The sequence below is a fragment of the Plecotus auritus genome (genome assembly GCF_963455305.1).
Source record: "Plecotus auritus genome assembly, chromosome: 1".
Lineage (NCBI taxonomy): Eukaryota > Metazoa > Chordata > Mammalia > Chiroptera > Vespertilionidae > Plecotus > Plecotus auritus.
In genome coordinates this window covers 185303628-185316443 of record NC_137770.1, presented here as the reverse complement: position 1 = coordinate 185316443, position 12816 = coordinate 185303628, and the positions used below count along the sequence as shown (strand labels likewise).

General features: G+C 35.1%; 1 protein-coding gene across 1 annotated transcript in view; it reads left to right on the top strand.

Annotated features, from left to right (window-relative positions):
- Positions 1–12816, top strand: part of CCSER1 (coiled-coil serine rich protein 1) — a 1252026-nt gene that overhangs the window by 856899 nt on the left and 382311 nt on the right. The window lies entirely within an intron of this gene.

Sequence of the window (12816 nt, the reverse complement as noted above, 5' to 3'; positions counted from 1 at the left end):
TGTTTTTTAACATGCCAATGATATAAAAAAATCCCACTTTTAATTAGGGTATTGCAAGTACAAATAGATAAATTCTAATAGACACAGTTTAAAAAGTGGACATTTCAAATTATTAAAATAGCTGATTTATGTATGTGTCATTCTCAAGAAAATCATGAGAATATCCTGCAATCTGTCTGTTTTGTAGCCCAGAATGCTTCACTCTCTCTGTTGCATTGCAGTGTCCCCAATCCTCCATTTTCTTTGCCAAATAACATAAATAGGAAATTATAAATAATATGGACTTCTAATGCTCAAAGAAACATAATTAGGCATTTGACAAAAGTAGACTGAAAAGCAAATGTTTACTTCAATGCTATTTTCCCAACCCTACTTTATAATTAAATGCACTAATCATTTAAATAATAATTCAAGATTTTTATTTATGTGAAGTATCACTTGAGCATATAATATCCCTAAAGAGAATACTTATTTTATTCTGATAAATAGTGGATTTTATGTCTTTGTTATGTCTAGTTAGAATTTTTAATTGTTTATTCCTTGACAAATTATTTATCTATACTTTTTAAGTTGAAAAGTCATTTTTTAATTTGATCTTCAAAAGAGAGAAAATGCAAAGAATGCTAAATTATATTTCAAAATAATTTGTCTTCCTGGAATATTCGCATAAGCATATTTCTAGTGGAACAAAAAAATTGCCATTGATTTCTCTATTTATAACTTAATTAGAATTATTAAACAGATTATTTTAGGTCCAGATTATTGCTTAAGCTAAGAAACTATTACTTCTTCTAGGTCCAACAAAACACTGGAAAGAATTACTTTTGGAAAAAAAAAAACTTTGTGAGTTCTAAGAATAGAGTGAAAATTGAAGGAAGTGTCTTGTTCTTGGAAATAAGAGTTAGCAAAGAGTGTTGGTGTGCCATTGTTCTCTTAAAATCTAATATTTTACATAATTTTGAAATGATAGAAGATAACTATACTTCTTTTATAGCTTTGTGCATCAAATATAAAATTTTCACCAAGAAACATATGATTTTCATTTGTTTTTAATAATTTTTCTGCAAACTTACTTCTGTTTGCATGTTTTACTTATTGTTCAATATTCGGAATAGACTGAATGTTTCTACTTCTGTTCAAATTTAACTATCCCATTTTTTTTTTGCTGTGAAGTTTTGTAGGATAAAGATACTTTATAACCCCAGTGCTAACACAGTTTTTTGGGGAAATATGTATTGGCTAACATTATATTCTTTTTTGAAATTCTTCTATTTGCACTAGAATAATTCAATGGTTCAGTGCCTACAGTTTTCCACTAAGACACATTTGATTTACAGTTTGATTTTGAGATCAAGAGACCTTTTAAGGACTCAGTAAAAAATAAAATATCTATATTTCCCCCTTCTCAGGATTGACAGGCAATAAAGAAAGCAAAATACTGTTGTGCTTATGAATCAATATTTAATTGAAAGAATTACACATTACATGACCAATAATAATTATTTCTGCTTCATAAGATTGTTGAGAGGATAAAATTAGTAAAACTCTTTGATCAGTGCCTGCCACATAATAAATACCCAGTAAATGGCTGCAATTACTGTTCTGTTTTTCATATCATCTGCTCTTCTTTTTGTCTTTTCTTCTCTTACAGACAGTTTGAGTGTCATGTTGTTGGGAAATTTTACTATCTACACAGACTAGGTATCTAAGACCTAGCCTGATTCTAAATTGGTTCTGAGGTGACAAATTTCAAATAGGACAATAAAATCTATTTAAAATCCATCATTGAATCTCAAAATTCCTTAATTCCAAATTTCATGTTACAGATGAAATTTAAAAAAATTACTTCTTTTACTTAAAGTTTTGTTTACAGAGAGCTGTGCCTAAGGCCTGTAGGTGTTAAAGCTATTTTTCACATTTTTTCACATGTTCTGGGAGATCTTCAAATTAGATTTTAAATATCTCTTCTATGCTTTTAGACCATTAAGCATTTCAAGCGACTATCCAAAAGAAACCAATTGATTAAGCAGAACTAAGTGTATTAGACCTGCTTCAGTAAGAAAGAATACATTCTTAGTAGTATCTCAAATGAGGGGGAAATTCGAATAGAAGTACACACCAGTTAATTTTTTTCTCTTTCTTTTGGAAATGTTTGATTGATTATGAAAATTAGATATTTGTAGAGTATGTACATAGGGACAGAACAATATTTCCAAAGAGAAGCAGAAAAAAAGAGAGAGGAAAGAAAAGAAGTAACGGGGATCTCGCTTACAGCATGTGTGAAATCATCACTGTGGAGGATAAAAGAAGTGTTAGATACAGGAAATACATTGCACCCACACACACACATACACAGAGCCACACAAAAGAATGTTTACAATAAGTTTAACAAATAATTTTAAACCTAGTGAATCCATCAACCAACAATTCAACAGTCATGTTCATGACAAAGTTCTCCAAAATGAACTCAGCAGTTTTAGATTGTACTGGGTGGAATTATGCCTTTTAGAGATATAGACACAGGAGTTAAAATATAAATTAGATAAAGAAGATGTGGTACATATTACTATGGAATACTACTCAGCCATTAGAAAAGATGAAATTCTGCCATTTGCAAAAGCATGGTTGGACCTTGAGAATATTATACTAAACAAAATATGTCATTCAGAAAAATAAGCACCATATGATTTTAGTCACATGTGTGACATAAAACTGAAACTCATAGACCCAGACAACAGTATGGTGCTTACCAGGGAGAAAGGAGGAGTGTGGGGATAGTTAAGGGTACAGGTGACCAAATATATGGTGACGGAAGATGAGTAGTCTTTGGATGGTGGGCACAAAATGCAATATACAGATCATGTATCATAGAAATGTATGTTTGAAGCCTATATGATCTTATTAACCAATGTCACTCCAATATATTTAATAAAAATAAATTTAAAAAAAAACACACCCAGAGAATATAAAGTAATGTGGACCTAGAGGATAAAATAGATTAAGAAGACCATGATAAAATTTTGTTTTGGTGACCTCCTATCTTAAGAGCCTTGACAATAGCTTGGTGAAGGCTAAGGGAGGGAGAAATAGAGGTAGGTAGAAGTGGGCAAGGGCAGGGGGCAGAAGGGGATCACCTGCAATTACATCAACATTAAAAATTTTAATTAAAAAAGAACCTAGCCTAAGACCAGGTGGGGAGTCTTACAACCCCCCAACTCCAAGCAAAATGACACTAAGTAGAATCAACAAAAACAAGATTGCGGAGAGTCCTTATAAAGGTTTTTAAAGATGATTTGAGGTAAAGATTGTCTAAAGCAGACGTCCTCAAACTACGGCCCGTGGGCCACATGCGGCCCACCGAGGACATTTATCTGGCCCGTCGGGTGCCGCTGCCTGTCCTGCTTAGCAGCTGACTCGTCCTGGGCTTGCAGTGTGCACAGGAATTTGTTCATAGTTTTTTTTTTTTTAAACTATAGTCCGGCCCTCCAACGATCTGAGGGACAGTGAACTGGCCCCCTGTTTAAAAAGTTTGAGGGCCCCTGGTCTAAAGGAATCAGTCTGAACTTATGAGTGCTTGAAGTTAGACCTCTTCTTATTGACTCACAAGGGGGAGTCATGAAAACAGACCAACAGTAATGTTGCAAAGAAAAGAAAAGGTGTTTTTTTTCACCTAGGGTAAGTGTTTTCAAATTTGATTAGAATTAATAAAAAAGCATTCTCATTCCCAGGAGGCAGAAACTCTGCATTTGGGAGATTAACAAAAAGAACTTCAAGTTTAGACCCAATGCAGAGCTTACCTGTTGCTGTGTGAGAGACTCCTCAATGGGAGACTTCTGTACCCTCAGAAGGACTTATTTCAAGTAGAATAGCCTAAGTCACTTTGCATAGGGGTTTTGATGGAATCTAATATATCTCCATAATTTTTTACTATTGACCTCACAAAAGATCACAAAGAAGAAAACCTATTGATCAAGCAAAACTAAGTTTGTTAGACCTACTGGAATACAAACAGACAAACAAATGAAAAACAACAAACAAACACTACATTGACAAAGTTTTAGTAGATCTCTAATTTGGGAAAATATTTGAAGGATGCTAAGGTCCAGGCAGGATGAATTTAAGGCAAGTCTTGTAAGGTAGGTAATAGGTAGAGATTAGGCAGAGTTTATAACACTATAGTTTTGCATTGATATGCACAACTAGTAAAATGAATGAAGATTCTGAATTCTGAGTTATGAAACACAACATATTTTCCTGGTTTATGATTTTTTTCTAAAAATTTTTTATATAAAATAAGATGTTTAATTTTAAAGTGGATTTTACAAAGAGATAAGGACTAAAAAAGATAAAAGTAGAAGAATTTTGACTTTCTAATCAACATAAATATAGACATTGTTTTTCATAAGGAACATATATTGTTTTTAGAATCAGTTAACCTTCAAAGGTGTTTTCTTTTGAAAATGGAAAAATTATGATTTTTATTCCATGGTCTTATGTTTTTATATGAAAGCTTACAGGGTTTTTTTGTTTGTTTGTTTGTTTGTTTTGCATTGTTGTTTTATTTGTGTATGCAACTGATTATGCAATTATTTCTTGTCCTTTACCTATAACAATGAATATTAAAAAAATACTACTTCAGTTGGTTGAATTGATTCAGCCTGCTTTTATCAGAGAAGTATCTATTCATATATCAGTGAGAAGACCACCAATGACTCCTTTGTTAATTACATATAGAAGCCAATTTCCACATCAAAAAATATAAAGTACAAACAAAAATAAACATTTTATTATGTTGATACTTACTCATAATTTAGTAAGATACTTTCTTTTTTGTTTGGATTTATATTTTCATGTGGTATAAAAATCACCATGTAAATGCTCAAATAATGGCTTTTTGACTAACATTAAAATCCTGTAGGTAAACCTGTAGGTAGCAGCAGCAATGCAATGCTTCTCTTTTCTGGTGAACTTACTGGCCTCCTTCTCTTTGTTGGAAATAGATCCCCAAATCTCTTTTCATCCTTTGGTCATCCCTCGGTTGAGGACAATTACTTGAAATTTTGTCTTTTTTCTCTTTGCATACTGTCCTCAAACTTACTTTGAGATGGTTCTCTGGATATCAATGCTTAGTCAACCCAATGAAATAGGAGCAACCCAGACTAATTTCATTGCTGTCATTCAGTTACATCAAGGACCTACTCAGTCCCTTATCAGTGATCACCACATTGCTACCTAGAATGTCATCTAAAACCTTCAAACAAATTTCCTGTTAACAGAAAAAATGATGTATTTACTATCCTTTAGCTCCTAAGAATCATTACGCTGTCAAAATATTAGGTAAACACATCCTAACCAGTTTGGTTCAGTGGATAGTGTCACCCTGTGGACTGAAGGGTCCTGGGTTCAATTATGGTCAAGGGCACATGCCTGGGTTGCAGGCTCAAAACCCAGTAGTGAGGTTTGCAGGAGGCAGCTGATCAATGATTCTCTCTCATCATTGATGTTTCTATCTCTCTTTCCCTCTCCCTTTCTCTCTGAAATCAATAAAAAAATTATGTAAACAATTGTAATTTGATTATAAATGTAAAGGTAAGAGAATTTCAGACTCATACAAATAATAGTTATACTCAAAATAATAGCTTTATGTAAAATTGCTGTTATACTCTATACATATTTGTTTGCTATACTAGTATATGCCATAACAAAATATCATTGACTGGGGTGCTTTAACCATAGAAATTTATTTTCTCCCTCTTCTGGAGCTAGAAGTTCACAATCAAGGTATCAGCAAGTTTGGTTTCTTTTGAGGCTTCTCTCCTTGACTTGCAAACAACTGCCTTCTTGCTGTGGACTCACATGGTCTCTCCTTTGGTTACTCATATCCTAGTGTCTGTCTGTCAGATTTCCTTTTATAAGGAGACCAGTCAGGTTGGTTTGGGCCCACCCCAATGGCCTCATTTTACTTTAATCATCTCTTTAAAGGTCCTATCTCCAAATACAGCCAATTGTGAAGTACTGGGGGTTAGGGTTTCAACATATTAATTTTGGGGAGACACAATTCAGCCCATCACAAACATCTATATATATATAAAGCCCATGGCTGTAACACCTTAACAACCAAACAGCCAGTCACCAGGAGGTGCATTGATGGGTCTCGCCAGCCCAGCGGGTCTGGGGTATGGGGTCCCACCTTGCGTGGTGGGTCTGAGGTCTGGGGTTCTGCCTCATGAGGGTCTGGGGTCTCGCATAATTTCGGCTCATGCTGTGCAGCCCACAGGCTCCGATCACAGCAAGGCTGGCGGCCAGTGGGCGGACAGGGCTGCGGGAGGGTGGGCACAGCAATGCGCATGTGGGTGGGTGGGGCCATGTGATTTTGCGCACTGGGCTTTTAGTTAGAAATAATATAATTTCACCATCCATATTCCTCAAAAAAGAAGCTTTCTCTTTGCTCTTAAATATTTACTCAGTTGCATCTTGTTCTCTTCAATAACCTTGAAATTTGGTTACATTTACATTCCAATAATCAATAGTAAATAAAATATTAAAGTAACACATGTAAATATTTCCTTATCTGCAATTCTAATATCTCAAATGCTCTGAAAACAGATTTTTTTCTCCTTAAAGGGAGGTACAGCCTCATTTGGTAGCCCATACCTGAAGTGAACTAATATAAACCTAATTATAGTCATTCTTTTCCCCACTTAGCATGAACATTTATAAGATCTGCTATGGAAATATCAATGTGTTTGTACAGTCCGCTGCTCCATATTCTGGGTGTATTTAAAAGATATGTTATATGTTATATACTAGAAACCCAGTGCACAAATTCATGCACCAGTGGGGTCCCTCAGGCTGGCCTGTGGGATCAGGCTGAAACCAACTCTCTGACATCCTCTGAGGGGCCCTGGATTTGTGAGAGGGCACAGGCCAGGCTGAGCGTCAGGGCTGGGGAGGGACACAGGAGGTGGGCCAGCTGGGGAGGGACTGTCTCGCTCAGTCCCAATCAGCAGGACCTCAGCAGCAAACTAACCTACCAGTTGGAGCGTGTGCCCCCTGGTGGTCAGTGCATGTTCTAGTGACTGGTTGACCAGTCGACTGTCTGCCCCCTAGTGGTCAGTGCACATCATAGTGAGTGGTTGAGTGGCCTTAAAGGAAAAAAAAAGGTCCTGTCTCTTTACCATAAAAACATTGAATTAACACTTGGTGAGTGCTTGTTATTGTAAGCACTGTATTCATATTCACTCATTTGATTCTCACAACAAACTTTTGACTTGTACTGTGTGTTCACCACCCAAGTCAAGTCTCCTTTCATGACCATTTATCCTCTCTTTAACCTCTTCTCTCTCTCCCCAATACTTTTTCCCTCTGGCAATCACAATACGGTTGTTGGTCTATTAGTTGTTTTTTGCTTAATCCCTTCACCTTTCTCACCAGCCTCCCAACTCCCTCCCTTCTGACAGCTGTCAGTCTGTTCTCTGTATCTATGAGTTAGTCCTCTTAATTAGGTCCTGGTCACCATTGCATAGTTAACTTCTCAACCGTCCCTCTCCTCTAATCTATTACATCTGTAGGGATGTGTGTGTGGGTCTTATCTTTCTCCGATTGAAAATAACATACTATCAAGGGAGACAAATGTCATCAATACAGAAAATTAAAATAGTTCTCTATGCAGGTATCACTGATCTAATGTCTATCTGATCCACTGTGTTTCTTAAACCAAATCAGTGTCAATATGTGAATGCTTACATTGGCATGGCCTTTATTTCTTTTGTAAACTAAGAGAAAAGGAATCAGACAATATTATGCATAGGAAAATTCACAGTACACTTCTTGCATTCCCATTTCTACATAGCATCAGGGGTAGACAATCACAAATAGGGCTCAGAGGAATATCCTCTAAAACCATTGAGATAAAATATCAGGCCTCTTTGAATTTGTATTCTATGTGTAAGTACTTTAAAAATGTAGATTAAAAATGAGTAAATTAATGATATTTAGTAATTTTAACTCATCTGCCTAGTTAAAACTGATACCATTGTCAAACCAAATCATGAGTGTTGTTAGATAAACATTAAACTGTAGATTTACTTAATATTCTAGATGTATAAAATTTTAGAAATTAAACACATTTGTTAAAAATATGAAATCAATTTGAAAATGTTGTGCATATTGTATATAACCTGTTGGTCACCTTTTACAAAAAAATGGAGAAATAGTTCATCTCTTTCTTGCTTCCAGTTGTAGCCTATAAAGATGTTGTTGATTTCTCCTCTAACAAGTTACATTTAATAATGCATTAGCTCTAGTTTACTTCTGGAAGTAAAGGTCACAAAGAATATTGAAAATAAGTAGTACCAAGTACAAAAATGTCAAAAGTAGACAGAGGTCAACAGCATCAGGGAAAACAAATAATCTTCTAGTTTTGTTTTGAAAAATATATTACTAATCTTAGTGAATGACTTTTGATGGAATAAAAAAGGTGATAACCATGTTGAAAATAGTTCAAGAGTTGGCAACAAGGAAATGAATGTGAGAAGCATATTTAAGTGAAAGGAATTTAAAAGGAAGCTGGAGAAACATAGTAACGTCAGTATTCATTCATATAGAATTCATGCAATGTGAGGTCAGAGAAAACTGTAAATGATGTAGATATTAAGAGAGCCAATGGTTTCAGTAGGACCATAAAATTAGTTGTAAGAACTTTATATATGTGTTGCAGACAAAGACTTCTGTGGCATAATAATTCATTACATTTTTCCTAAATGAGAAATGACTTTAAATTAAGAAGTAGTGTAAGATAGTAAGCTTGTTAGATGGCATGTATTTTGAAGCTTTTAATACAAATTCTGCCCTTTGTTCAGCAATGTGATATTGAGGAAGTTTTATAACCTATCTGTAGCTCAGATTCTTCATTTTAAAATTTAAATTTATAGGGGTACCTTACCTCATGGGCTTTTAGCAATAGAGAAAATGAGATTTTACATGTGAAAATCATCTCAGTGTCTGATGCCAATAAAAATAACCAATATGGAAGTTTTTAAAAAATATCTTAATTTATTTTTTATTTTTATTAAATTTACTAGGCGACATTGGTTAATAACATTATTTAAATTTTCAGGTGTACAATATTATACATAGAAATTTAAATAATGTAACATTGTGTGCTTGCCATCCAAAGTAGTTTCCTTCTGTTACCATATAATTTACCACCTCTTTTTACCATTTTTAACTGCATTGTTTGTAGTGGTGTTAGTGAGTTGTAAGAGTTCTTCATATATATAGTGAATATATTATTTATAAGTATTTTTCCCATTCCATCAGTTGTCTTTTCAGTTTCTTGATAATGTTTTTATTTAATTTTCTTTTCTTTTTTTTTTTTTTTGAAGTACAGGTGCACTTTATTGAGCTCAGCTGCAGACAGGTGTGTGTACAGGTGCAGGATGAAGGGGTGGGCGCCCGGGTGGGGCCAGCAGGGGGTGGGGAGGACTCGGCACCTGCCATGGCGGCGACTAGAAGAAGCCTCTGCCACTCTGCTAGGTCCCTATCCTTACATAGAAGAGTCCTGGGTACAAAGTCACAAGAACAATCAGTCCGATGGTCATAAGGAGGCCCAGCACCAGGGCCGCGATGTTCAGGCTCTTGGCGGTGGACCCATGGTTCTGGGCCCCAATCACGTCTCCCACCATCTTCCGGTCCCTAGACTTCACGGAGAAGGCGAACGCTATATGATATTCAGATGTACAACATAGTGATTAGACATTTATGTAACTTATAAAGTAATCACCCTGATAAGTCTAGTACCCACCTGACACCATATATAGTTATTGGGATATAGTATATTTTTCACTATATCCCCTATGCTGTACTTTACTAGTATATCTCCATTTTTAGAAATGTTTTTATAAATGGAAATTTGTATACCTTAATCTCTCCTCTTTTTTTCACCCATCTTTCCAATGACCCTCCCATCAACATGTTCTCTGTATGAGTTTGTTTCTGTTTTATTTGTTAATTTTGTTTTTTAGATTCCACATATAATTGAAGTCATATGGTGTTTGTCTTTGTCTGGCTTATTTCACTTAGCATAATACCTTCTAAGTCCATTTATGTTGTTGCAGATAGCAAGATTTCAATCATTTTAATGGCCGAGTAATATACCATTGTGTATATGTACAACCTCTTCTTTATCTGATCGATTATCTATCAATAGATACTTAGATTGCTTTCATATTTTGGCTATTGTAAATAATGCTACAATAAACATAGTGGTGCATATGTCTTTTCAAATTAGTGTTTTGGATTTTTTTTTTTTTTCAGAAAATTACCCAAAAGTGGAATTGTTGGTTCATATAGTATAGTTCCACTTTTAATTTATGAACCTCCATATTGTTTTCCAGAGTGGCTATACCAATTTACAATCCTACCAGTAGTGCAGAAGGATTCCTTTTTTTTCCACATACTTGCTAACATTTGTTGTTTATTGCCCAATATTGATGTTTTTATTTTGTTTGATTTTTAACATATTTTTATTGATTTCAGAGAGGAAGGGAAAGGGAGAGAAGAGATAGAAACATCAATGATGAGAGAAAATCATTGATTGGCTGCCTCCTGCATGCCCCCCACTAGGGGTCAAGCCCTTAACCTGGGCATGTACCCTGACCAGGAATCAAACTGTGACCTCCTGGTTCATAGGTCGATACTCAAACACTGAGTAACACTGGCTGGACCAATATGGACATTTTTAATGCTGTTATTATCCATATATATATAAAAGCCTAATATGCAAAGTGTTCCCTCAGGAGTTCAACCAGGAGACCTGGAGTTCAATTGCTTGCTATGATGTGTGCTGACAACCAGGGGATGGTGCGAAATGAAGGAAGCCCCCAGCCGGCAGCCAGAAGGCCCTGATCGGCCCTGATAGCCTGCCAGGCTGAGGGACCCTGCCCGTGAATGAAGTTCGTGCACCGGGCCTCTAGTTTATTATAGTTACTATGACCTTACATTCATAAAAGACAGTGGACTATCTCCTCTCTGAGTATAAATCCACTTGTTTAGCACCATATCTCAGACTAAATGTTGCCAATTCAAGGAAAAAAATCCCAGGGAATCCTCCTTGCAAAAATAGTGCTTGATGCATAGTTCTACTATGTTATTTTGTTTATCACGTTATACTGTGAGTCCTTTTGTGTGTTTTTCCACTCATCTGCCATATAGACTGAGTTCCTAGAGAACACTGTCATATTCAGTAAGCACCCATAAAACCTTGTACAATTCTTGTATAGTAAGCACCAAGTAAATAATAAATGTCTGTTGAGTAAAATCTTGTGCCTTTTTAGGATTAGTAGAATTAGGCTTAGAACATCTGTGCTAGTTCTTTTCTTTTAAAAGATATATTTTTATTGATTTTAGAGAGAGAGGAATGGATAGGGAGAGTGAGATAGAAACATCAACGGAGAGAAACATTAACCTGGATTGGCTGCCTCCTGCATGTTCCCTGATGGGGATGGAGCCCGCAACCCAGCCATATGCCCTGACCTGGAATCGAACCAGTGGCCGCTTGGTGCATGGGTAGATGCTCAACCCCTGAGCCACACCGGCCAGGCTAGATTTTTTCTATATAGATAGTTCATTCCTTTTGTCTTTTTTTTGTATTTAATGAATATATTTTGGTTTTGTTTATAATTAAATATTGAAGTAAAGTGAATAAGTACATTAATTGTATTTTTTTCCAGTATATCTTACATAAAGAGATAGATCCTCATAATGGTTAATCACATTTTAGTTGAATTTGAGGGATAAAAATTTGAAATAGCGAGAAATATAAATATTTATAAAGCCTCAATTGTGGAAAAAATACAATGTAGTTGATTTTTTTTTTTAATTTGCCAAGTTTTATAATTTCAAAGTTGGTGATCCAAGTGAATTTTAAAGTGTGTTTATGGACTTTTATGATGGAGCTTATTCACTGGTTAAATTGCCCATTATCCTTCATCAAGTTTAAATTATGCAAGGTCTTCAGGACTCATTGGCATCTATAATGACCCTCCTGAACTGCAATTTTCTTATGAACAAATAATGCTGATTCAAGTGCAGAGTAGATTAACTGATTGCCCATAGTTTACCTGTGCATGTAAATGCAGCATATAGATTTTGAAATGACATAGTTAAATGGTGTTTAAACTAATCTGTGATGATTAGGCATAGATTAAAATGACACATAAAGTTCATTAGAATTAGCATGTAGGAAGTGGTCATGAAGCAATAAAATTATGGACAAAACAGGTTGTTTTTTTGTTTTGTTTTTTCTAATTCCCACTAATAAGATACAAGCTGAAAAATAAGGGAAGAATTTTAATTTTAATAATAAAATGAAGATTATATATGTTTTAGGAGGCCATAATTTGTAGATTTTTACCTGACAAAATAGCACGAATAACTCTTCTTTTCAACCTGCCAGTGCTGCCAGTGTGAGTTAATGTCCTAACTTCGTGAGGTAGTCTGTAATAAAAAGCATTAAACCAACTGGGCCCTTTTCCCAGAAAATCACTGAAGCAAGAAATTCATGCATCAGGAGAAAAGAAAAGAGAAAGTGAGAAAAAAAGAAGACACTAAAATAAAATTTAAAAAAAAGGAAGAAACCTAGATGGCCAAATTTAATGGGATAAGTAGAAAAGCTGGTGTTTTATAGGCAGTCACATAAAATTGCCCTTCCAACTTGGGAAGGACTACACTCAAAGCATAAACCACAGCTTTTGGTTATAAGAGGGAAATTGAAGTATAAGTTATTTCATGAAACTGTATGGAAATAATTTTATA